The following is a 27,517-nucleotide window of genomic DNA, read 5'->3' as shown; positions in this document are numbered from 1 at the left end:
TACACTACACAACCAAACAACCAGTGAAGGTAGCAATCTACACTACACAACCAAACAACCAGTGAAGGTAGCAATCTACACTACACAACCAAACAACCAGTGAAGGTAGCAATCTACACTACACAACCAAACAACCAGTGAAGGTAGCAGTCTACACCACACAGACAGAAGAAACAGAAGTAAAGCCTCAAATGCCTGATCTACAGAATTTGAAGAAATTTCAGGAACAAACAGGTCCTAAAGAAAAAGCAGCATGGCAGAGAAGAGGAGCCAGACAAGAAGAAGAAACTAGCTTATGGAAATTAGAAGAGAAGTTATTCTTACCCAGAAGCTTATATCCACCTATGTGTCAAGTCAGCCATAGACTCACACACCTAGAAAAGGATCAAATGGGAAATTTAGTTAATGTAAGATGGATAGCTCCAGAATTTTGTCCAGACGCAACCAAGTTTGTACGTGCCTACTGGATATGAGTAAATGTCCAATCCAGGACAGAAGGTCAAGACAACCCTTGGAGCAATCCCCAAAAGTTATTTTCCATTTAAAAGACTGCAAATTGACTATATCTAACTGCCAAAGATGTATTGGTAGCCACAGACATTTTCAGTTATTGGCCAATGGCAAAAGCCACAGCAAAATCAATAGCTAAAAGTTACTTGCAGATATGGAATACCAGAAGTTATAGTAGCAGATAGCGGTATTCATTTCATTGAAGAAATAATGTAGTACATAACGTATGATTTGGGGATACAACAGGCATTCCATGTGTTGTATCGTCCGCAGATTAGTGAATGTGTCACAGAAACGTGTTTATTTTTAGTACTGGTTAATAGTAGAACCATACTCAGTAAAACCCCAGGTTATTCACCTTATGACATATTGTTTGATAGCATACCTAAGATAGGATGTTATTATCCACAAGAGTTACAGCATAAATATGGTTATTTGACTGCATATGTAAAAAGTCTTACTGAAGAAACTGACACCTCTGTATTCTCTAGTTTTTTGCCTCTCTCCCAGTTCCAGGAGCAGAACTGAATCCCCACAAGCTTTAATCAGGAGATCGGATGTATCTGGAAAGACACGTGAAAACGTCACTTGAGCCCAGATTTGATGGTCCATATCAAATGTTGTTGACCACGCCCACTTCTGTGAAAATTAAGGAGAGAGAGAGACTTGGGTTCCACTGCAAATTTGCTCAAATTAAGTTTGAACAATGAAATACACAAACATGCAGAGGCTAATTGGACCTAAACTAGACAGGCCACTATGGGTCATTATATTGGGAACTTCAGTACTCATTGTAATCATAATATACTCTATATCCCTCATAGGAGAGGGCAGGGATTGGCATGTCCATCAATCCAACGTTACATACCAGTGTTTAGTATGTAAGAAGTGTGGCATCAAAGCCACTAGATCTTGTGTTAAGCAAATTAAAGTAAAGATCATGAAATCTCAAGGATTTCAAAGATACCAGTTAGTTAAGAGATGCTGGGATCACATGGGCCCACACCTGGAAAAGGAGGGTAATAGACATTTGTCCCCACTACATAGAAGCATATAGGGGTTTTAGATTTCTTTGAAGTAAATACATACTACAAAATAGAGTGACATTTTTAAAATGTGTATGAAAAGAACTCCAGGAATGTGTTGTACATTTATCACTAATGGAATAGATAATGCGCAAGAAGTGGTTTAGAAATATTGCTGAAGGGTGTGGGAAAGCTTATTGGGTGCAAGAAGCAAAAGGGGGCAGCCTAGGGTACACCTCTGGGTTTCTCCTCTTATCCCCAAAATTAGAACATAAAACAAAAAGTGTGGGGTGGTGTATCTGGGGCGCCCTCCTTCTGTGGTCATAAGCTAGGACCAGAGTGATGGTAGCTTAACCAAAGAAATGGTGGAAAATGCAAGAAATGTAGTATATTGGGAACATATCTTTCCGATATGCTTTCTTTCATTTAAGCACAATTTGAATTTTCCTGAACATTTTGAACACCATCCAGGGTAGAAGACCCCTATAAGCTTAGGAGCCAGAGCAGGGTGAAGTTTGAACCACCCTGCATCATTACCACCTGCGGCTCCTAGCTTACCAATTTGGTATGCTTTTTATTGTGTATATTGTTTTATATGTATGAGATTGTATTAAACCTGTGTAACATGTTTTAACTTGAATGTTCCCAATATACAAAATTTCTTGCATTTTCCACCATTTGTTTGGTTAAGCTACCATCACTCTGGTCCAAGCTTATGACAACAGAAGGAGGGCGCCCCAGATACACCACCCCACACTTTTTGTTTTATGGTTTAGAAATATGTCCAAGAAGTGGAAACTCAAAGGTAGGCATATGCCAACAAACATAATACCCCTAACTTCCTGGAGGGGACTTGGTAGAAAGGGAGGATGGTTTTCCTCTCCTGGGTTAATCCTGCCAATTGGTTTAATGGGATGAAATTGTTTTTTTTTATTAAAAATTGTTGGCTTAGCAATTTTTATATATCTGTGTTTTAAGATGCTATTTTGTTTCCTTTCAGCTTGTAAGAAGTCTGTAAACTCAAAGATGTGAAACCTCCAAGTTTAAGAAAATACAGAAGAGCTTGGCAAGAAGGAGCCGTGAGCAGTCTATCTTAATGGATATGAAGCAAACGGTTCTTTACCTTCCGTGGGATAGAGTGACAAGCACCGTCCTATGGGAACATAGCCTTTAGCACCATTATAGCTAGACTGTTTGCCTAGACTCTTTTAGGTAGAGATTGTGTAATGCCTTGTAGCTCAACTGTAATGTCATATTATTATGAAAGGAGGGACTGAGATTTATTAAGCTTGTGCAGCTATCAGCCATTTTGTATAAGTAGCAGCCATGTTGTAGTGAATAAGAAAGATGCTTTGTTAAGAAGTCGTAAGAATGCTGACATTTCATAGTAGGTACATTCTGTGAGAAGCAAGGTTGTAGCTATAGTCTTGGAAATATGTTATCAGACAGTTTCTCATGAGTTTAGACTTCTCCTGAAGGACACAAAGGAGAGGGCCAGCTAGGGAGGATTTCTGAGAGAAGATGCATCTTGTTTTACTCTGTGACGTGTATCAAGTTTCCATGCAAGTAACTTTTTGCTATATAATGCTTTGCTGAATAAATGAGCTTTAGTCTCATCTTGCCGACATATCCCTGTGTGTTGTCTGCTTCCTGGGATTCCCAATGCATTGGTAAACAAACGGTATCGAACAGACAATTGAAGGGACTTGATAGAAGGAGGCTTATCTCTGACAGCCGCGGTAAAACAGTTAGTGTGCACCAAAGGCGCGTGCAAAAAATGAGGGCCGTGGCTTCATAGGGGAGGGGTGTGCCCACAGTTGTTCCCTATAGTAGCTGTGCCCCCAGTAGATTTGCCCCAAGTAGCTGTGCGACCCAGTTGATATACCCACAGTACCTGGGCCCCCAGTAGATTTGCTCCAAGTAGTTGTGCCCCCCAGTTGATTTTCCCCCACTAGATATGCCCCCAGTAGATTTGCATAGAGTAGATTTGCCCCAGTAGTTATGCCCCCTGTCACTGTGCCCCCAGTAGTTGTGTCACTTAGTAGCCGCTTACAAACACACACATAAAAAAATACTTACCACTGCCCCGCTCCTGTTTCCCAACTGCTGCTGCTGCTCCGTCCATCTGGCCTCCTGTGGCTCCTCTCTATGGGAAAGATGTCATGATGTCTCTCCCATAGCAGCGCCACACAGACACTAGAGGTCAATAATGACCTCTAGCGTCTGACAGGTGCACCGCCTGCAGCGGACGCCCGCACAGCCCAAGGCATCTGCTGCAGCCGGGGAGCAAGGTGCGGGTTGGCGGCGGGCACCTGCAGGGTGACTGTGGCCGCAGCACTGCTTGCCAGCACCAAGAACCGCTCCTGATCACAGAATACGTGTACTAAATATTCAGATAGCAGAGCACTTGTTCATAACTAACACTGTCTAACATAACCTGTATTTGGTGTTGGTCAGCGCGCTCTGTGGGGGATAACGAGGGGTTTGTTTGATATGGAGTGTGAGTGTTATCTAGTTGGATGATGTGTTATCTGTGTACCTCATGTGGAAGGATGCGATAATGATCACTCAGTATTGATTATATCACAATGATTTATTAATGAATGTAAACGGATCTGAGTCCTATAATGTCAGTAAGTATTTGTCCCAGGTTTCCTCACCACTTTCAGGTATGTCCTGCAGACTACCCTTTTTCCCAGTATACCCTCCTGATGGTATACTGATGAGGCTACAGCTCAGGAAAAATGTCAGGTGTGCCCTATGGGCCACCTTTACCATAGGTGTGGTTATGCCTATGTGTCCTCTGATGCTGTGTCTAATTACGAGGTTTGTGGTGTGACTAGTGTGGCGTCCCGCCTGTCAGACCCCTCTAATGTGCGGCAGTGAGCGGTGTGGTCATGGGCTGTGTTATACACACTTACCGCCGGGGGCAGGTGCTGCCTGCCGCCGGTGACCGAGTTTCTGCCGTCCTCAAGCCTGCTCTCCTATGTCCGCTTTCTCTGCGTGTCCTCCGTGTCTGTTAGACCGCACACTCCGTTTACAGTTGCCGGTCTCCTCCGTCTTAGGTCCCGTCCTGTGGCTTCCTGGTTCGCGTGTCACGTGCCGGGTCACGTGAGCGCGCTGTACACAGAGATTGCCGCTGTGTCTCCTTCTCCAGCCGGAGAGAGGAGAGTGAGTGTTGGCAATGTGGGTAGTGATGTCTGTAGATTCCCAACGCGTTTCAGCACGAGTGCCTTTTTCTAGAAAAAGGCACTCGTGCTGAAACGCGTTGGAAATCTACAGACATCACTACCTACATTGCCAACACTCACTCTCCTCTCTCCGGCTGGAGAAGGAGACACAGCGGCAATCTCTGTGTACAGCGCGCTCACGTGACCCGGCACGTGACACGCGAACCAGGAAGCCACAGGACGGGACCTAAGACGGAGGAGACCGGCAACTGTAAACGGAGTGTGCGGTCTAACAGACACGGAGGACACGCAGAGAAAGCGGACATAGGAGAGCAGGCTTGAGGACGGCAGAAACTCGGTCACCGGCGGCAGGCAGCACCTGCCCCCGGCGGTAAGTGTGTATAACACAGCCCATGACCACACCGCTCACTGCCGCACATTAGAGGGGTCTGACAGGCGGGACGCCGCACTAGTCACACCACAAACCTCGTAATTAGACACAGCATCAGAGGACACATAGGCATAACCACACCTATGGTAAAGGTGGCCCATAGGGCACACCTGACATTTTTCCTGAGCTGTAGCCTCATCAGTATACCATCAGGAGGGTATACTGGGAAAAAGGGTAGTCTGCAGGACATACCTGAAAGTGGTGAGGAAACCTGGGACAAATACTTACTGACATTATAGGACTCAGATCCGTTTACATTCATTAATAAATCATTGTGATATAATCAATACTGAGTGATCATTATCGCATCCTTCCACATGAGGTACACAGATAACACATCATCCAACTAGATAACACTCACACTCCATATCAAACAAACCCCTCGTTATCCCCCACAGAGCGCGCTGACCAACACCAAATACGAATTTCAATAGGAGGTGGGACACCTCCAGGTCAGCTGCACTCTTAGCCAATACCCCCCATTGTGAGCGCAGCCTCCTCTCCTATCAAATAACATAACCTGTAGAATACGTAAGTGTCCTGTAAATGCACAGCGCTGATGAGACAGGTGGCTTTACAGAGGAGACAGAGCCCAGCAGTCCCAGGACAATCTCACTACATTGATTATGAAATGTTTGGAGAGAATTGTTCTGGCCCATCTGAAAAGCGTTATACCATTGAGATTTGACCCCAATCAGTTTGCCTATCGTCCGAACAGATCATCTGAAGACTCAGCTCTTATGGTGCTTCACAGGGTACTCTGTCACCTTGAAAACAGAGACTCCTATGCTAGACTGTTATTCGTGGATTACAGTTCCGCCTTTAACAGGGTAATGCCGGCGGTGTTAATAAATAAGATTTTAGAGATCGGATATGACATGGCCATATGCAATTGGCTGTTGGATTTCCTGACGGATCGCCCGCAGTCAGACTGGGCTCTGACTTGTCTTTGGAATTGGTATTAAATGTAGGGGTTCCGCAGGGTTGTGTTTTAAGCCCCTTTTTATACTCCTTGTATACCTCCGACTGTGAGTCTAATTCGGAACAATATCTGTGATAAAGTCTGCGGATGACACCACTTTAGTGGGTTTGATAACTAGCGGAGATGAGAGTGGTTACAGAGAGGAAGTGAGAAGGCTCGCTGAGTGGGGGGTAAATAATAACCTGTTATTAAATGGTAAGAAAACTAAGCAGGTTGTGATAGACTTCAGGAAATCTAAGAAAACCAGCATTTTGCCCATTAATATTGAATGGTGAGAAGGTGAACAGGCTTACCAATGTGAAATTATTGGGGATTACATTTACAGAGGATTTATCATGGTCTTTACACATCACGTCTGTGGTAGGGAACGCTCAGCAACGTCTTTTTTTCTTACGGAAGCTCCGAGCAGCAGGTCTGCAGCAATCGACTCTGGTTAACTTCTACCGCTGCGTGATTGAGAGCTTGCTGGCGTACGTGATCACAGTGTAGTATGGTAATGTTATGATTCCAGTACTTCTGACCAGAGGAGATCTTATGGCAGAGGTCTGAGTACTGGAAAGATATGCTGGTTGTGGGAGCAGGAGAGCCTAGTAACCCCTGGCACCCTAACTCCGTTGTCTCGCCCGTGTTATCAGAAATCCCCTGCGAGACTATGGTTGCTTGAGCCCATGGCAGCCGCGTTTGAAGGGCGGATTATGTCTGCCCAACTTCGATGCCCCCTCAGGTCTTAATGGGAGACAAAGGGAAATCCGAGACAGGGTGATAACAAGGGGCCCTCTGACTAAACAACCAGGCCAGAGGCTACAAGCTAACTAACAAAACCAGAAGTATGTGCGGACAAACCGCCAGGGAAAAGAACAACCAAAATCCACTAGTCCGTTACTCCTACCCAGCACCGCTGGATACCAGAGTGGATCTGTGGGAGCGGAATCCTCCGCAAAAGCTCCGAAACACAAATAACAAATAATAAATAGTAAGCGGTCAAGCCGCAACACACGGCTACGCCGCGACTCACGAACACCACGAGATGTTAAAAGGTGCTCGGTCAGACTCCAGGAACAGATGACAACTTCTGAGTACTGGACAACTGAGGACAGGAGCGACCGGATACAGCAGGACTGGAACACTCTCTGCAAACAGATACAGCATACAGGAAGCTATTACCGGCGTCTGTGAGAAGCCCAGGAAGTGTTCTTAACAGGGAGTCCTCCAATCAGCTGTTTGGAGGCTGATTGGATTAGATGCCATGCAGCTGCCAAGCCAGGAAGACCAGCTGCATGGCCAGGAAAACAGATCTCTAATTAATTCAATTGAACCCAGCAACGGGGAACGCAGTCTGCAAGTGGCGTCCCCGTTGCTAGGGTCCGTGCGGCTCCGTGCGCCCGGCGGCTGAACGCGCACGGCGTCCCTGGTTGCTAGGCGCCGGGCCGCAGCGACGAGCGGACCCCGGCGCCTAACAGGTAATGCCAAGTGTTCTGATCTTGTTGCTTTGGATAGAGTGATTAAATCTGCAGAGAGGACCATTGGCCAACCTTTGCCTAGGTTGGCGGATGTACTCACTGCAAGGAGTCTGCTGAAGGCAATTAAGATGATTGAAGATAGGGGTCATCCTTGTAATGTGGTTTTTCCATCTTGCCATCGGGGAGACGTTATAGGTGTTTAGGATGTCGAACCAGCAGGTTGAGGAATAGCATCTTCCCCTCTGTGATTATTGGCTTGAATTCTCAGCTTTGCTAATTTTATTTATGACAAAAAAACTGTATGTACTTCCACTATACATGTTCATGCTATAGTGACAATAAATTATTCTTATCAGCGCCACTCTGTGTAATGGCGCCCAAACGCTGATAGGCAGAGGGAGAGGGAGGGATGCAGCTCCAGGGTGGGAACATCTGCTGTAGATGGCGCCTGGGGCTGGGGGAGGGGCTACAGGTCAGAGCCTTATCCCCTCTGCTGGACTTCACCACCGGGTACTGTGGAGCCTAATATAAAAGGATTTGAATAAATCCGACCTGTGCCCCATGCCCTGGTGGATATAGTGGGGTCCCTGCCCGGCCACAGTGTCCATGCCAGCGTCACGGTCCATCTCCTAAGACCGCACCGGATCACGATTTCGGCGGGTCCCACCTGGGGGACCCTCTTACCTCCTCCCCCAGGAGAGCAGCAGCGCTGTGTGTGCCTGATGGGAGCCGGTGCGCCTCCGCTGTAAGTACCCGGGAATAGGCTGCGGGAGCATGCAGCGCTGTGGAGGGAGGTGATTGAGTCACAGCACAGAATATCAGACTGACATTACTAGTGCTGTGACCCTTGAAGTCTTCTAAAAGCTCTTCGTCAGGTCTGTCTAGCGCAGCCCCACCTGTTAGTGACCTGCACTGCAGGCACCATCTTACAAACTGAGCTCCAGTGCCTGGAGGCGGGGCTATAGAGGAGGCAGTGCGGTGCATCCTGGGAACAGTCAAAGTTTTAGCCTGCTGGTGCCTCGGATCAAGATCCAACTCTACACCCCGATGTTATTCCCTGTGCCTATACCAGTGTACCCCGCTGCAGAAATACTTTTACTGACATACAAGGCTATTAACCAAACTGCACCAAAATACATCTCTTCACTCATCTCAAAATTTTTACCTACCCGACCTCTCCGCTCTGCACAAGATCTGCGTCTCTCATCCACACGCATTACTTGTTCACACTCAGGGGTGTCGGAATGGGGGGGCAAGGGGGCAACTCACTCCCCCCAAACATGGGAGAGGCGTCAATACTGGGGCAGAGGAGCGGCGGGCAGCTAGGTGTGACGCACATGTGTACTAGCGCCTCTGCCCCCGCTCATGCTGGCACTGGGAATGCTGTGGTTGGACACCTCCTTGCGCATCTGCGGACAGCTCTGTATCCTCCTCAGTACTGATTAAGGGGGGTCCCAGGGGGTAAGTACCCTGGGCCCTACTCTCTAAGAGCTCCCCGGAGCTGCTGTATAGGGATCATCCAGCAGACTCCCAGCAGCAGCAGCGGAAGCTGCTGTTGAAGCTGCTGCTGACGGTGGAGCCTGGCGGAAAGGAGAATCATCCCGATGCCGGCCCTGTACCCGCCGCGGGAGGCAGCGCTGTGATCCGGTGCTACTGCAGCACTGGTGACTACAAGAAGACGCCGGCGCTGTGCATTTGACATTGGGGCTGTGGAGGAGGAGCGCGGGAAGCTGCCTGACTTTGGGTGCACTCCAGTCAGCAGAGGTCAGTGTATGAGGACACGGGGGAGGGGGGTTCATTAAATATATTCTATAAGTGATAGTGAGTGCTGTTAATGAAATATATACAAGGTGGGGAGGAGGTGGGATCATTAAATATTTAATCTGTGGGGGATCATATGTAAGGGATGGGGTGTTCGTTAAGGGGCTGATGTGCTGAGAGTGTGTGTGTGTGTGTGTGTGTGTGTGTGTATATATATATATAAATATACACACACACACATATATGGACTTGGACAGACTTTACAGACACACATGTATATATAATAGGAAGATGTGGGCATATATAGGGGGTCATTCCGAGTTGATTGTAGCAGCTACGATCATGCACACTGACATGTGGGGGGACGCCGCATGTTAGCCCCCCCCCCCCTCCACAGAAGTGCAGAGGTACCACACAGCGGCGATGCCTTTGCACTTCAAGAGCAGCTCCCGACCAGCGCAGATTTAGCGTGCTGTCCGGGAGCTACTCATCGCTCCCCAGCCCGCATCGGCTGCATGTGACGTCACACAGCCACCGCGGCCTGCCCCTGCAACGGTCAACGCTGCTCCCGCCCAGCGACCGCCTCAGCCTCAGAGGTGATCGCTAGGCAACGACGGCTGCCATGCACCAGCACACTGTGGTACCGGCGCATGCGCAGTTCTGACCCGATCGCTGCGCTTCAACAAACTGCAGCGAGCGATTGGGTCGGAATGACCCCCATAGTACACATAATAGAATATATATATATATGCATAAAGATGACCGCTTGCCTCTGTAGACACCCTATATTTCTATGTTTCGGCCTTGCGCCCATTATCAATCAAAGTATTGTGCCTGCCGATGGATGCAGGACCGAAATGTATGAATAAAGGACTTTTTTAAACTGGTAACAATTCTGCAGAATGCAAACGGTCATCTCTATGCCCAGGAGGGCACCGTAGCAAGTATACCTGTCACCACTTGTGAGTGCCAGACTCATGGATCTGGTTTTATATAGCGCTAGAAGGCTTCTGTGGTCCTTTAGCTTCTGAAAAGTCAGTGAGTGCCGCCAATTTTTGTTTTTGTATATATATATATATATATATATATATCCTGCAAATGCCCGCAGGGTGTCTCTGTGAAAAATCGAAAAGGGGAAGCCAGATGATGGAGAACTGGCGGCAGATGCTTCTCGACCAGATATCATGCACAAGAACCTGCTGCTGGTGGTGCTCTGCCTGATGTTTGGCGTGGAGGTCACAAAGATGTCATTTACCTGCTGAACCTCTGTCATCTAGTCACCATGTTGCAGTTACTAATAATAGCAATGCCCCCACACATCTTCCTGTCATATACCTGTTGAACCCCTGTCTGTGTTTACAGGTTGGGGCTGATATGCCGGTGTTCCCAATAGTTAGAATCCCGACGGGAAGAAAAGTATGTTTACCCTACCCCTCAACCCTCCCTTTAAGCAGCCTAATCCTAACCCATAACCCCCCCAACCTGCTGCAGCCTAACTCTAACCCTCCCCAACGGTGCCTATACCTAACCCCACTCCCCAAGCCTAACACTCCCCACCCCGCAGCCTAATCCTCCCCAGGGGTGTCTAACCCTAACCTCCCCTTCCCGCAGCCTAACCCTCCCCAGCGGTGCCTAACCCTAACCCCCCCCCCCCTTCCCACAGCCTAAACCTAACCCCCCCTCGCAACCTAAACCTAACCTCCTCCAACCCCCCACTTTCACCCTCTGCAGCTTACTTCTCCGGGGGCCCACCACACAGACATCCAGGATCCTGGCGGTCCGTATTCCGGCACCGGGATTGTAATCTTATTCGGAATACCAACACTAGCATTCCAAGCAGTGTCGGACTCCAGTGTAGGTATTTACACTGTCAGGATCCTCACCGGATCCCGTGCTTACCATGTTGCTGATAATGCTAATAATCTTAATGATGCACCGACACGTATGACCGGAGACAGTGTACGTCTGAGCGTCCGATGACGTACGTTTCATGTTTGCTTGATCACATCGGTGCCTGGATTTTAAAATGATATACTTGGTTATAGGAAAACATTTCCTCTCAATACCAATATTATTACATATGTGCTGAATTGAACATATATGTTTCTTTGTGCCTGTGAGAACGATCCCACTGTTATACATTATAGGTAGTAACACTGTCTTATTGTGTGATACGTTATGGGTAGTAACAAAGTGGTCATTGTAAGACATAGTGGTTACCAGAAAAGGCCACTTAGGTTGTATTCAGTAGTAACGCTCTGCAGGGAGCACTTAGGTTGTATGCAGTAGTAACGCTCTGCAGGGAGCACTTAGGTTGTATGCAGTAGTAACGCTCTGCAGGGGGCACTTAGGTTGTATGCAGTAGTAACACTGCAGGGAGCACTTAGGTTGTATGCAGTAGTAACGCTCTGCAGGGAGCACTTAGGTTGTATGCAGTAGTAACGCTCTGCAGGGAGCACTTAGGTTGTATGCAGTAGTAACACTCTGCAGGGAGCACTTAGGTTGTATGCAGTAGTAACGCTCTGCAGGGAGCACTTAGGTTGTATGCAGTAGTAACGCTCTGCAGGGAGCACTTAGGTTGTATGCAGTAGTAACACTCTGCAGGGAGCACTCTTAGGTTGTATGCAGTAGTAACGCTCTGCAGGGAGCACTTAGGTTGTATGCAGTAGTGACGCTCTGCAGGGAGCACTTAGGTTGTATGCAGTAGTAATGCTCTGCAGGGAGCACTTAGGTTGTATGCAGTAGTAACCCTCTGCAGGGAGCACTCTTAGGTTGTATGCAGTAGTAACGCTCTGCAGGGAGCACTTAGTTTGTATGCAGTAGTAACGCTCTGCAGGGAGCACTTAGGTTGTATGCAGTAGTAACCCTCTGCAGGGAGCACTTAGGTTGTATGCAGTAGTAACGCTCTGCAGGGAGCACTTAGGTTGTATGCAGTAGTAACGCTCTGCAGGGAGCACTTAGGTTGTATGCAGTAGTGACGCTCTGCATGGAGCACTTAGGGTGTATGCAGTAGTAACACTGCAGGGAGCACTTAGGTTGTATGCAGTAGTAACGCTCTGCAAGGAGCACTTAGGTTGTATGCAGTAGTGACGCTCTGCATGGAGCACTTAGGGTGTATGCAGTAGTAACACTGCAGGGAGCACTTAGGTTGTATGCAGTAGTAACACTCTGCAGGGAGCACTCTTAGGTTGTATGCAGTAGTAACACTCTACAGGGAGCACTTAGGTTGTATGCAGTAGTAACACTCTGCAGGGAGCACTCTTAGGTTGTATGCAGTAGTAACCCTCTGCAGGGAGCACTTAGGTTGTATGCAGTAGTAACACTCTGCAGGGAGCACTCTTAGGTTGTATGCAGTAGTAACCCTCTGCAGGGAGCACTTAGGTTGTATGCAGTAGTAACACTCTGCAGGGAGCACTCTTAGGTTGTATGCAGTAGTAACCCTCTGCAGGGAGCACTTAGGTTGTATGCAGTAGTAACACTCTGCAGGGAGCACTCTTAGGGTGTATGCAGTAGTAACGCTCTGCAGGGAGCACTTAGGTTGTATGCAGTAGTAACGCTCTGCAGGGAGCACTTAGGTTGTATGCAGTAGTAACCCTCTGCAGGGAGCACTTAGGTTGTATGCAGTAGTAACGCTCTGCAGGGAGCACTTAGGTTGTATGCAGTAGTAACGCTCTGCTGGGAGCACTTAGGTTGTATGCAGTAGTAACGCTCTGCAGGGAGCACTTAGGTTGTATGCTGTAGTAACGCTCTGCAGGGAGCACTTAGGTTGTATGCAGTAGTAACGCTCTGCAGGGAGCACTCTTAGGTTGTATGCAGTAGTAACCCTCTGCAGGGAGCACTCTTAGGTTGTATGCAGTAGTAACGCTCAGCAGGGAGCACTTAGGTTGTATACAGTAGTAACGCTCTGCAGGGAGCACTTAGGTTGTATGCAGTAGTAACGCTCTGCAGGGAGCACTTAGGTTGTATGCAGTAGTAACCCTCTGCAGGGAGCACTTAGGTTGTATGCAGTAGTAACGCTCTGCAGGGAGCACTCTTAGGTTGTATGCAGTAGTAACGCTCTGCAGGGAGCACTTAGGTTGTATGCAGTAGTAACGCTCTGCAGGGAGCACTTAGGGTGTATGCAGTAGTAACGCTCTGCAGGGAGCACTCTTAGGTTGTATGCAGTAGTAACGCTCTGCAGGGAGCACTTAGGTTGTATGCAGTAGTAACGCTCTGCATGGAGCACTTAGGGTGTATGCAGTAGTAACACTGCAGGGAGCACTTAGGTTGTATGCAGTAGTAACGCTCTGCAGGGAGCACTTAGGTTGTATGCAGTAGTAACACTCTGCAGGGAGCACTCTTAGGTTGTATGCAGTAGTAACGCTCAGCAGGGAGCACTTAGGTTGTATACAGTAGTAACGCTCTGCAGGGAGCACTTAGGTTGTATGCAGTAGTAACGCTCTGCAGGGAGCACTTAGGTTGTATGCAGTAGTAACCCTCTGCAGGGAGCACTTAGGTTGTATGCAGTAGTAACGCTCTGCAGGGAGCACTCTTAGGTTGTATGCAGTAGTAACGCTCTGCAGGGAGCACTTAGGTTGTATGCAGTAGTAACGCTCTGCAGGGAGCACTTAGGTTGTATGCAGTAGTGACGCTCTGCAGGGAGCACTTAGGTTGTATGCAGTAGTAATGCTCTGCAGGGAGCACTTAGGTTGTATGCAGTAGTAACCCTCTGCAGGGAGCACTCTTAGGTTGTATGCAGTAGTAACGCTCTGCAGGGAGCACTTAGGTTGTATGCAGTAGTAACGCTCTGCAGGGAGCACTTAGGTTGTATGCAGTAGTAACACTCTGCAGGGAGCACTCTTAGGTTGTATGCAGTAGTAACGCTCAGCAGGGAGCACTTAGGTTGTATACAGTAGTAACGCTCTGCAGGGAGCACTTAGGTTGTATGCAGTAGTAACGCTCTGCAGGGAGCACTTAGGTTGTATGCAGTAGTAACCCTCTGCAGGGAGCACTTAGGTTGTATGCAGTAGTAACGCTCTGCAGGGAGCACTCTTAGGTTGTATGCAGTAGTAACGCTCTGCAGGGAGCACTTAGGTTGTATGCAGTAGTAACGCTCTGCAGGGAGCACTTAGGTTGTATGCAGTAGTGACGCTCTGCAGGGAGCACTTAGGTTGTATGCAGTAGTAATGCTCTGCAGGGAGCACTTAGGTTGTATGCAGTAGTAACCCTCTGCAGGGAGCACTCTTAGGTTGTATGCAGTAGTAACGCTCTGCAGGGAGCACTTAGGTTGTATGCAGTAGTAACGCTCTGCAGGGAGCACTTAGGTTGTATGCAGTAGTAACACTCTGCAGGGAGCACTCTTAGGTTGTATGCAGTAGTAACGCTCAGCAGGGAGCACTTAGGTTGTATACAGTAGTAACGCTCTGCAGGGAGCACTTAGGTTGTATGCAGTAGTAACGCTCTGCAGGGAGCACTTAGGTTGTATGCAGTAGTAACCCTCTGCAGGGAGCACTTAGGTTGTATGCAGTAGTAACGCTCTGCAGGGAGCACTCTTAGGTTGTATGCAGTAGTAACGCTCTGCAGGGAGCACTTAGGTTGTATGCAGTAGTAACGCTCTGCATGGAGCACTTAGGGTGTATGCAGTAGTAACACTGCAGGGAGCACTTAGGTTGTATGCAGTAGTAACGCTCTGCAGGGAGCACTTAGGTTGTATGCAGTAGTAACACTCTGCAGGGAGCACTTAGGTTGTATGCAGTAGTGACGCTCTGCATGGAGCACTTAGGGTGTATGCAGTAGTAACACTGCAGGGAGCACTTAGGTTGTATGCAGTAGTAACGCTCTGCAGGAAGCACTTAGGTTGTATGCAGTAGTGACGCTCTGCATGGAGCACTTAGGGTGTATGCAGTAGTAACACTGCAGGGAGCACTTAGGTTGTATGCAGTAGTAACGCTCTGCAGGGAGCACTTAGGTTGTATGCAGTAGTAACACTCTGCAGGGAGCACTTAGGTTGTATGCAGTAGTGACGCTCTGCATGGAGCACTTAGGGTGTATGCAGTAGTAACACTGCAGGGAGCACTTAGGTTGTATGCAGTAGTAACGCTCTGCAGGGAGCACTTAGGTTGTATGCAGTAGTGACGCTCTGCAGGGAGCACTTAGGTTGTATGCAGTAGTAATGCTCTGCAGGGAGCACTTAGGTTGTATGCAGTAGTAACCCTCTGCAGGGAGCACTCTTAGGTTGTATGCAGTAGTAACGCTCTGCAGGGAGCACTTAGTTTGTATGCAGTAGTAACGCTCTGCAGGGAGCACTTAGGTTGTATGCAGTAGTAACCCTCTGCAGGGAGCACTTAGGTTGTATGCAGTAGTAACGCTCTGCAGGGAGCACTTAGGTTGTATGCAGTAGTAACGCTCTGCAGGGAGCACTTAGGTTGTATGCAGTAGTGACGCTCTGCATGGAGCACTTAGGGTGTATGCAGTAGTAACACTGCAGGGAGCACTTAGGTTGTATGCAGTAGTAACGCTCTGCAGGGAGCACTTAGGTTGTATGCAGTAGTGACGCTCTGCATGGAGCACTTAGGGTGTATGCAGTAGTAACACTGCAGGGAGCACTTAGGTTGTATGCAGTAGTAACACTCTGCAGGGAGCACTCTTAGGTTGTATGCAGTAGTAACACTCTACAGGGAGCACTTAGGTTGTATGCAGTAGTAACACTCTGCAGGGAGCACTTAGGTTGTATGCAGTAGTAACCCTCTGCAGGGAGCACTTAGGTTGTATGCAGTAGTAACACTCTGCAGGGAGCACTTAGGTTGTATGCAGTAGTAATGCTCTGCAGGGAGCACTTAGGTTGTATGCAGTAGTAACGCTCTGCAGGGAGCACTAAGGTTGTATGCAGTAGTGACGCTCTGCAGGGAGCACTTAGGTTGTATGCAGTAGTAACCCTCTGCAGGGAGCACTTAGGTTGTATGCAGTAGTAACACTCTGCAGGGAGCACTCTTAGGTTGTATGCAGTAGTAACCCTCTGCAGGGAGCACTTAGGTTGTATGCAGTAGTAACACTCTGCAGGGAGCACTCTTAGGGTGTATGCAGTAGTAACGCTCTGCAGGGAGCACTTAGGTTGTATGCAGTAGTAACGCTCTGCAGGGAGCACTTAGGTTGTATGCAGTAGTAACCCTCTGCAGGGAGCACTTAGGTTGTATGCAGTAGTAACGCTCTGCAGGGAGCACTTAGGTTGTATGCAGTAGTAACGCTCTGCTGGGAGCACTTAGGTTGTATGCAGTAGTAACGCTCTGCAGGGAGCACTTAGGTTGTATGCTGTAGTAACGCTCTGCAGGGAGCACTTAGGTTGTATGCAGTAGTAACACTCTGCAGGGAGCACTTAGGTTGTATGCAGTAGTAACACTCTGCAGGGAGCACTCTTAGGTTGTATGCAGTAGTAACGCTCAGCAGGGAGCACTTAGGTTGTATACAGTAGTAACGCTCTGCAGGGAGCACTTAGGTTGTATGCAGTAGTAACCCTCTGCAGGGAGCACTTAGGTTGTATGCAGTAGTAACGCTCTGCAGGGAGCACTCTTAGGTTGTATGCAGTAGTAACGCTCTGCAGGGAGCACTTAGGTTGTATGCAGTAGTAACGCTCTGCAGGGAGCACTTAGGGTGTATGCAGTAGTAACGCTCTGCAGGGAGCACTCTTAGGTTGTATGCAGAAGTAACGCTCTGCAGGGAGCACTTAGGTTGTATGCAGTAGTAACGCTCTGCATGGAGCACTTAGGGTGTATGCAGTAGTAACACTGCAGGGAGCACTTAGGTTGTATGCAGTAGTAACGCTCTGCAGGGAGCACTTAGGTTGTATGCAGTAGTAACACTCTGCAGGGAGCACTCTTAGGTTGTATGCAGTAGTAACGCTCAGCAGGGAGCACTTAGGTTGTATACAGTAGTAACGCTCTGCAGGGAGCACTTAGGTTGTATGCAGTAGTAACGCTCTGCAGGGAGCACTTAGGTTGTATGCAGTAGTAACCCTCTGCAGGGAGCACTTAGGTTGTATGCAGTAGTAACGCTCTGCAGGGAGCACTCTTAGGTTGTATGCAGTAGTAACGCTCTGCAGGGAGCACTTAGGTTGTATGCAGTAGTAACGCTCTGCAGGGAGCACTTAGGGTGTATGCAGTAGTAACGCTCTGCAGGGAGCACTCGTAGGTTGTATGCAGTAGTAACGCTCTGCAGGGAGCACTTAGGTTGTATGCAGTAGTAACGCTCTGCAGGGAGCACTCTTAGGTTGTATGCAGTAGTAACGCTCTGCAGGGAGCACTTAGGTTGTATGCAGTAGTAACGCTCTGCAGGGAGCACTTAGGGTGTATGCAGTAGTAACGCTCTGCAGGGAACACTTAGGTTGTATGCAGTAGTAACGCTCCGCAGGGAGCACTTAGGTTGCATGCAGTAGTAATGCTCTGCAGGGAGCACTGAGGTTGTATGCAGTAGTAACACTGCAGGGAGCACTTAGTTTGTATGCAGTAGTAACACTCTGCAGGGAGCACTTAGGTTGTATGCAGTAGTAACGCTCTGCAGGGAGCACTTAGGTTGTATGCAGTAGTAACACTGCAGGGAGCACTTAGTTTGTATGCAGTAGTAACACTCTGCAGGGAGCACTTAGGTTGTATGCAGTAGTAACGCTCTGCAGGGAGCACTTAGGTTGCATGCAGTAGTAATGCTCTGCAGGGAGCACTTAGGTTGTATGCAGTAGTAACCCTCTGCAGGGAGCACTTAGGTTGTATGCAGTAGTAACACTGCAGGGAGCACTTAGGTTGTATGCAGTAGTAACGCTCTGCAGGGAGCACTTAGGTTGTATGCAGTAGTAACGCTCTGCAGGGAGCACTTAGGTTGTATGCAGTAGTAATGCTCTGCAGGGAGCACTTAGGTTGTATGCAGTAGTAACACTGCAGGGAGCACTTAGTTTGTATGCAGTAGTAACGCTCTGCAGGGAGCACTTAGGTTGTATGCAGTAGTAACGCTCTGCAGGGAGCACTTAGGTTGTATGCAGTAGTAACCCTCTGCAGGGAGCACTTAGGTTGTATGCAGTAGTGACGCTCTGCAGGCAGCACTTAGGTTGTATGCAGTAGTAACGCTCTGCAGGGAGCACTTAGGTTGTATGCAGTAGTAACGCTCTGCAGGGAGCACTCTTAGGTTGTACACAGTAATAACGCTCTGCAGGGAGCACTTAGGTTGTATGCAGTAGTAACGCTCTGCAGGGAGCACTTAGGTTGTATGCAGTAGTAACGCTCTGCATGGAGCACTTAGGTTGTATGCAGTAGTAACGCTCTGCAGGGAGCACTTAGTTTGTATGCAGTAGTAACCCTCTGCAGGGAGCACTTAGGTTGTATGCAGTAGTAACGCTCTGCAGGAAGCACTTAGGTTGTATGCAGTAGTAACGCTCTGCAGGGAGCACTTAGGTTGTATGCAGTAGTAACGCTCTGCAGGGAGCACTTAGGTTGTATGCAGTAGTGACGCTCTGCATGGAGCACTTAGGTTGTATGCAGTAGTAACACTGCAGGGAGCACTTAGGTTGTATGCAGTAGTAACGCTCTGCAGGGAGCACTTAGGTTGTATGCAGTAGTAACGCTCTGCAGGGAGCACTTAGGTTGTATGCAGTAGTAACGCTCTGCAGGGAGCACTTAGGTTGTATGCAGTAGTAACGCTCTGCAGGGAGCACTTAGGTTGTATGCAGTAGTAACGCTCCGCAGGGAGCACTTAGGTTGTATGCAGTAGTAACGCTCTGCAGGGAGCACTTAGGTTGCATGCAGTAGTAACGCTCTGCAGGGAGCACTTAGGTTGTATGCAGTAGTAACGCTCCGCAGGGAGCACTTAGGTTGTATGCAGTAGTAACGCTCTGCAGGGAGCACTTAGGTTGCATGCAGTAGTAACGCTCTGCAGGGAGTATTTAGGTTGTATGCAGTAGTAACGCTCTGCAGGGAGCACTTAGGTTGTATGCAGTAGTAACGCTCTGCAGGGAGCACTAAGGTTGGATGCAGTAGTAACGCTTTGCAGGGAGCACTTAGGTTGTATGCAGTAGTAACACTGCAGGGAGCACTTAGGTTGTATGCAGTAGTAACGCTCTGCAGGGAGCACTTAGGTTGTATGCAGTAGTAACGCTCTGCAGGGAGCACTTAGGTTGTATGCAGTAGTAACGCTCTGCAGGGAGCACTTAGGTTGTATGCAGTAGTAACGCTCTGCAGGGAGCACTTAGGTTGTATGCAGTAGTAACACTGCAGGGAGCACTTAGGTTGTATGCAGTAGTAACGCTCTGCAGGGAGCACTTAGGTTGTATGCAGTAGTAACGCTCTGCAGGGAGCACTTAGGTTGTATGCAGTAGTAACGCTCTGCAGGGAGCACTTAGGTTGTATGCAGTAGTAACGCTCTGCAGGGAGCACTTAGGTTGTATGCAGTAGTGACGCTCTGCATGGAGCACTTAGGGTGTATGCAGTAGTAACACTGCAGGGAGCACTTAGGTTGTATGCAGTGGTAACGCTCTGCAGGGAGCACTTAGGTTGTATGCAGTAGTAACGCTTTGCAGGGAGCACTTAGGTTGTATGCAGTAGTAACGCTCTGCAGGGAGCACTTAGGTTGTATGCAGTAGTAACCCTCTGCAGGGAGCACTTAGGTTGTATGCAGTAGTAACGCTCTGCAGGGAGCACTTAGGTTGTATGCAGTAGTAACACTGCAGGGAGCACTTAGGTTGTATGCAGTAGTAACGCTCTGCAGGGAGCACTTAGGTTGTATGCAGTAGTAACGCTCTGCAGAGAGCACTTAGGTTGTATGCAGTAGTAACCCTCTGCAGGGAGCACTTAGGTTGTATGCAGTAGTAACGCTCTGCAGGGAGCACTTAGGTTGTATGCAGTAGTAACGCTCTGCAGGGAGCACTTAGGTTGTATGCAGTAGTAACGCTCTGCAGGGAGCACTTAGGTTGTATGCAGTAGTAACGCTCCGCAGGGAGCACTAAGGTTGTATGCAGTAGTAACGCTCTGCAGGGAGCACTTAGGTTGTATGCAGTAGTAACACTGCAGGGAGCACTTAGGTTGTATGCAGTAGTAACGCTCTGCAGGGAGCACTTAGGTTGTATGCAGTAGTAACGCTCTGCAGGGAGCACTTAGGTTGTATGCAGTAGTAACGCTCTGCAGGGAGCACTTAGGTTGTATGCAGTAGTAACGCTCTGCAGGGAGCACTTAGGTTGTATGCAGTAGTAACACTGCAGGGAGCACTTAGGTTGTATGCAGTAGTAACGCTCTGCAGGGAGCACTTAGGTTGTATGCAGTAGTAACACTGCAGGGAGCACTTAGGTTGTATGCAGTAGTAACGCTCTGCAGGGAGCACTTAGGTTGTATGCAGTAGTAACGCTCTGCAGGGAGCACTTAGGTTGTATGCAGTAGTAACGCTCTGAAGGGAGCACTTAGGTTGTATGCAGTAGTAACGCTCTGCAGGGAGCACTTAGGTTGTATGCAGTAGTAACCCTCTGCAGGGAGCACTTAGGTTGTATGCAGTAGTAACACTGCAGGGAGCACTTAGGTTGTATGCAGTAGTAACGCTCTGCAGGGAGCACTTAGGTTGTATGCAGTAGTAACGCTCTGCAGAGAGCACTTAGGTTGTATGCAGTAGTAACCCTCTGCAGGGAGCACTTAGGTTGTATGCAGTAGTAACGCTCTGCAGGGAGCACTTAGGTTGTATGCAGTAGTAACGCTCTGCAGGGAGCACTTAGGTTGTATGCAGTAGTAACGCTCTGCAGGGAGCACTTAGGTTGTATGCAGTAGTAACGCTCCGCAGGGAGCACTAAGGTTGTATGCAGTAGTAACGCTCTGCAGGGAGCACTTAGGTTGCATGCAGTAGTAACGCTCTGCAGGGAGCACTTAGGTTGTATGCAGTAGTAACGCTCCGCAGGGAGCACTAAGGTTGTATGCAGTAGTAACGCTCTGCAGGGAGCACTTAGGTTGCATGCAGTAGTAACCCTCTGCAGGGAGCACTTAGGTTGTATGCAGTAGTAACACTCTGCAGGGAGCACTCTTAGGTTGTATGCAGTAGTAACGCTCTGCAGGGAGCACTTAGGTTGTATGCAGTAGTAACGCTCTGCAGGGAGCACTTAGGTTGTATGCAGTAGTAACGCTCTGCAGGGAGCACTTAGGTTGTATGCAGTAGTAACGCTCTGCAGGGAGAACTTAGGTTGTATGCAGTAGTAACGCTCTGCAGGGAGCACTTAGGTTGTATGCAGTAGTAACGCTCTGCAGGGAGCACTTAGGTTGTATGCAGTAGTGACGCTCTGCATGGAGCACTTAGGGTGTATGCAGTAGTAACACTGCAGGGAGCACTTAGGTTGTATGCAGTAGTAACGCTCTGCAGGGAGCACTTAGGTTGTATGCAGTAGTAACGCTTTGCAGGGAGCACTTAGGTTGTATGCAGTAGTAACGCTCTGCAGGGAGCACTTAGGTTGTATGCAGTAGTAACGCTCTGCAGGGAGCACTTAGGTTGTATGCAGTTGTAACGCTCTGCAGGGAGCACTTAGGTTGTATGCAGTAGTAACGCTTTGCAGGGAGCACTTAGGTTGCATGCAGTAGTAACACTGCAGGGAGCACTTAGGTTGTATGCAGTAGTAACGCTCTGCAGGGAGCACTTAGGTTGTATGCAGTAGTAACGCTCTGCAGGGAGCACTTAGGTTGTATGCAGTAGTAACGCTCTGCAGGGAGCACTTAGGTTGTATGCAGTAGTAACGCTCTGCAGGGAGCACTTAGGTTGTATGCAGTAGTAACGCTCTGCAGGGAGCACTTAGGTTGTATGCAGTAGTAACACTGCAGGGAGCACTTAGGTTGTATGCAGTAGTAACGCTCTGCAGGGAGCACTTAGGTTGTATGCAGTAGTAACACTGCAGGGAGCACTTAGGTTGTATGCAGTAGTAACGCTCTGCAGGGAGCACTTAGGTTGTATGCAGTAGTAACACTGCAGGGAGCACTTAGTTTGTATGCAGTAGTAACGCTCTGCAGGGAGCACTTAGGTTGTATGCAGTAGTAACGCTCTGCAGGGAGCACTTATGCTGTATGCAGTAGTAACGCTCTGCAGGGAGCACTTAGGTTGTATGCAGTAGTAACACTGCAGGGAGCACTTAGGTTGTATGCAGTAGTAACGCTCTGCAGGGAGCACTTAGGTTGTATGCAGTAGTAACGCTCTGCAGGGAGCACTTAGGTTGTATGCAGTAGTAACGCTCTGCAGGGAGCACTTAGGTTGTATGCAGTAGTAACGCTCTGCAGGGAGCACTTAGGTTGTATGCAGTAGTAACGCTCTGCAGGGAGCACTTAGGTTGTATGCAGTAGTAACGCTCTGCAGGGAGCACTTAGGTTGTATGCAGTAGTGACGCTCTGCATGGAGCACTTAGGGTGTATGCAGTAGTAACACTGCAGGGAGCACTTAGGTTGTATGCAGTAGTAACGCTCTGCAGGGAGCACTTAGGTTGTATGCAGTAGTAACGCTTTGCAGGGAGCACTTAGGTTGTATGCAGTAGTAACGCTCTGCAGGGAGCACTTAGGTTGTATGCAGTAGTAACCCTCTGCAGGGAGCACTTAGATTGTATGCAGCAGTAACGCTCTGCAGGGAGCACTTAGGTTGTATGCAGTAGTAACGCTCTGCAGGGAGCACTTAGGTTGTATGCAGTAGTAACGCTCTGCAGGGAGCACTAAGGTTGTATGCAGTAGTAATGCTCTGCAGGGAGCACTTAGATTGTATGCAGTAGTAATGCTCTGCAGGGAGCACTTAGGTTGTATGCAGTATTAACACTGCAGGGAGCACTTAGGTTGTATGCAGTAGTAACGCTCTGCAGGGAGCACTTAGATTGTATGCAGTAGTAACGCTCTGCAGGGAGCACTTAGGTTGTATGCAGTAGTAACGCTCTGCAGGGAGCACTTAGGTTGTATGCAGTAGTAACGCTCTGCAGAGAGCACTTAGTTTGTATGCAGTAGTAACCCTCTGCAGGGAGCACTTAGGTTGTATGCAGTAGTGATGCTCTCCAGGTAGCACTTAGATTGTATGCAGTAGTAACGCTCTGCAGGGAGCACTTAGGTTGTATGCAGTAGTAACGCTCTGCAGGTCGCAGCTGTAAAACATTTTTTTTCTGAGATCACAATCCCGCTGTGAAAGGATCTCATACATTTGATAAATAAAACCTGTGTTTAAATCCCTTTTATATTTCACTTGCTTATATCAGTTATTGCTGTACCCATATACCCATACATAGGCAGTGCTGGTATATAAATGATTTTATATCTTTCATTCATTTGTCTTTCCAGGCTGACAATCAATTGCCTTATGTCATGTCTATTGAAAAATCTATCTTAAATAAAAATAATAAAAGTTATGTTTTAATTTATTCATGAAACATAAAGAAAAAAAGAGTGCGCCACACATTAAGGCTTCTTTAGATATAAGGCCACTAGCGTTTTTTCCTAAACCCCCTAACCAGTCATTGCAATTTGCTTAATGGCGCACCTCCAACCAGATTAGCTAATTTTTGGTATTAACACTTTCGGATTATTCCCTCTATCGCTTGGTTTATACATAGAAGGATCATAAAACAATTATCATTTGGGCCTGTGCATAGTCCCTCAGACTTAACGTCTTCCCTGGAAATACTTGTGGATGGAGCCCTTCATTCGCTTTGCCAGGATTCAAGGGTGGTCAATCTGTTGAAATCAGAGCACTATATTTTGGCCACTGTGCTCGATCCTAGGTTTAAAGCCTACGTTGTATCTCTCTTTCCGGACACAAGTCTGCATAGGTGGTAGTGTTCACTCTAGGAGTGAACTGGGGCAGGGCGCCGGACTCAGGGGGGCACATGCGCGCGCCCGAAATGGGGGCACGGCCACGCAAATTAGGGGGCGTGGCCACGTCTCCGTCATTTTAGGGGGCGGTGCGACCCACAGACGCTACTATAGAGAGCGTCTGTGGCCGGCGACGTCACTGTTGGGGGCGTGCCCAGCACCTCCGTCGGTGCTGGGCTTCCCCCAGCCCTCTCCCAATGCGTGAATGGATGCCGCGCGCATGCGCACGGCATCTATACACGCCGGGAGGGCAGGGAGCGGGTGGCTGTTTTAGCAGGGCGCCGCAAAAGGGGAAGGGCGGGTTTTGCCTGTTAAAAAACGGGCAGGGCGCGGCGCCCTGCTAAAACAGCCTAGAGGGAACACTAGGTGGAAAGACCTGCTGGTGAGAAAATGGTCAACTCAAGCGGAACGTGACCCATCAACAGCTCCTCCTTCATTTTCTCCAGCAACTGGGGCTGCGAGGAAGAGGATAACATTTCCGAGCCCACTCAATGGACACAAAAGTAACACTACAAGTGACACATTAACAGGAAATTGTTTCTGTCACCATAGCGACAATTATCTGGAAATAAGATAATACACAGACACATAAAAAGACTCAACGGAAATCTTTTGTTTTTAAACAACTTTATTTCATATCTTTAATACACAGATTTTTCTCTATATTTTAAACTTAAAAAAATACTTTACTCTGCACAACATGGATAAAATATCCTTAAAGCACAGAAACAATTCAAGTTACATTATAGTATTGCAGGCAAGTAAAACAGATACATATCAGGAGATCCAAAACACTATGGGGGTCATTCAGAACCAGCCGCAATAGCGTTGTGCAGCAGTTTGCTGGTGGTGACAAAATGCACGTACGCAGCGGCCGCACAGACACACACATTGTGGTCACATCCCTGAGGGGTGAACGTGGGCGGGCCGGGACCATTTTCCGGGGGGGCTGCGTGATGTCACATCTGCGTTCATCTCTGATTAACCCCCTATAAGCTTCCAGAGTGCACCTCATATCTCATCTTTTCCAAGTTACTACAAATGATATGAGATCGGTAGCAGCACTACTTTCAGGATTATTACACAGAACACACATAAAGGCTGACACAGCAAATAACAGTAACACATACAAGGGATTAATTAGACATAAGGAAGTATAATCATCATTAAGTCTAATTATCAACTGGTTCTGTGCGGGACCCATACACCTCTGTACTGCCTCCAGCAGCCCCTGGCACTGCACTGTGACCATCCACCCTCTCTTTCTGCTACTGCCACCCGCCCTGTCTCCTCCAACTACTACCACTGCCATGTCTCCCCTCTGACACCTTAGCGCTGCTTGGGGACAATATTACCCACAGACAGTGCCTCCGGCAGCCCCCGCTACAGCACTAGTGCCACCACCCTGTCTCCACCTCTGACATCTCAGAACTTCTTGGGGATTCTTGGTACTGCTGGTAACAGTCCTTCATCTGCAGGTGGAAGAAACAGGGCAGTAAGGAGGCAGAAGCTGCTTCTGGTGCCATGGACCCTGGTCATGTAGGGCTGGGAGAGTCAGTAAGATTATGTAATAGGGGCCTATAGTAAGTCAGTAAGGAGGCAGAAGCTGCTTCTGGTACATGGACCCTGGTCATGTAGGGCTGGGAGAGTCAGTAAGATTATGTAATAGGGGACTACAGTAAGTCAGTAAGGAGGCAGAAGCTGCTTCTGGTACATGGACCCTGGTCATGTAGGGCTGGGAGAGTCAGTAAGATTATGTAATAGGGGCCTATAGTAAGTCAGTAAGGAGGCAGAAGCTGCTTCTGGTACATGGACCCTGGTCATGTAGGGCTGGGAGAGTCAGTAAGATTATGTAATAGGGGCCTACAGTAAGTCAGTATGGAGGCAGAAGCTGCTTCTGGTACATGGACCCTGGTCATGTAGGGCTGGGAGAGTCAGTAAGATTCTGTAATAGGGGCCTACAGTAAGTCAGTAAGGAGGCAGAAGCTAATTCTGGTACATGGACCCTGGTCATGTAGGGCTGGGAGAGTCAGTAAGATTGTGTAATAGGGGCCTACAGTAAGTCAGTAAGGAGGCAGAAGCTGCTTCTGGTACATGGACCCAGGTCATGTAGGGCTGGGAGAGTCAGTAAGATTCTGTAATAGGGGCCTACAGTAAGTCAGTAAGGAGGCAGAAGCTGCTTCTGGTACATGGACCCTGGTCATGTAGGGCTGGGAGAGTCAGTAAGATTATGTAATAGGGGCCTTCAGTAAGTCAGTAAGGAAGCAGAAGCTGCTTCTGGTACATGGACCCTGCTCATGTAGGGCTGGGAGAGTCAGTAAGATTCTGTAATAGGGGCCTACAGTAAGTCAGTAAGGAGGCAGAAGCTGCTTCTGGTACATGGACCCTGGTCATGTAGAGCTGGGAGAGTCAGTAAGATTGTGTAATAGGGGCCTACAGTAAGTCAGTATGGAGGCAGAAGCTGCTTCTGGTACATGGACCCTGGTCATGTAGGGCTGGGAGAGTCAGTAAGATGATGTAATAGGGGCCTACAGTAAGTCAGTAAGGAGACAGAAGCTGCTTCTGGTACATGGACCCTGGTCATGTAGGGCTGGGAGTCAGTAAGATTCTGTAATAGGGGCCTACAGTAAGTCAGTAAGGAGGCAGAAGCTGCTTCTGGTACATGGACCCAGGTCATGTAGGGCTGGGAGTCAGTAAGATTGTGTAATAGAGGCCTACAGTAAGTCAGTAAGGAGGCAGAAGCTGCTTCTGGTACATGGATCCTGGTCATGTAGGGCTGGGAAAGTCAGTAAGATTATGTAATAGGGGCCTACAGTAAGTCAGTAAGGAGGCAGAAGCTGCTTCTGGTACCATGGATCCTGGTCATGTAGGGCTGGGAGAGTCAGTAAGATTATGTAAAAGAGTCACCATTTTACAGGCAGCCGGTGAAGGGAGCAGAGAATGGGTGTTATGTGGCAGGAACGGGCCGGTTAGGTAACAGCCTGGCTGCAGCATTCTGTACAAGCTACAAGCGGTGCAATTCTTTTGCCGGGAGACCCAGGTAGAGGACATTGCAGTAGTCTATGTGTGATGATACAAATGAATGTATGACTGTAGGAAGATCTTCTGAGGGAAATAAGTGCTGGAGTCTGGCTATGTTCCTCAGATGAGGATATGATTGTGGCTGATACCTGATGTCTAAGTGTCACTCCACCATCCAGGACACCAAGATTCCGCACACGATCAGCATTTTGTAACTCTGAACCCCCAAGCGTAAGTCTGGCTGGTAGCAAAGCTGAGCTGTAGCCCTGCCCTTTGTTGGTGAGCTTCTATCATAAAGACCTGTTTCACCAGGACTGAGTCACA

The 27,517-nt window shown here is 48.4% G+C and overlaps 1 pseudogene; it reads right to left on the bottom strand.

Moving 5' to 3' along the window:
* The window catches only part of LOC134983688 (zinc finger protein 850-like), a 293,457-nt pseudogene that overhangs the window by 206,878 nt on the left and 59,062 nt on the right, over positions 1 to 27,517 (bottom strand).

This window comes from Pseudophryne corroboree (assembly GCF_028390025.1).
Source record: "Pseudophryne corroboree isolate aPseCor3 chromosome 3 unlocalized genomic scaffold, aPseCor3.hap2 SUPER_3_unloc_21, whole genome shotgun sequence".
Classification (NCBI taxonomy): domain Eukaryota; kingdom Metazoa; phylum Chordata; class Amphibia; order Anura; family Myobatrachidae; genus Pseudophryne; species Pseudophryne corroboree.
Note: the sequence above shows the minus strand (reverse complement) of the source record. Positions and strands in the feature narration are given on the sequence as shown.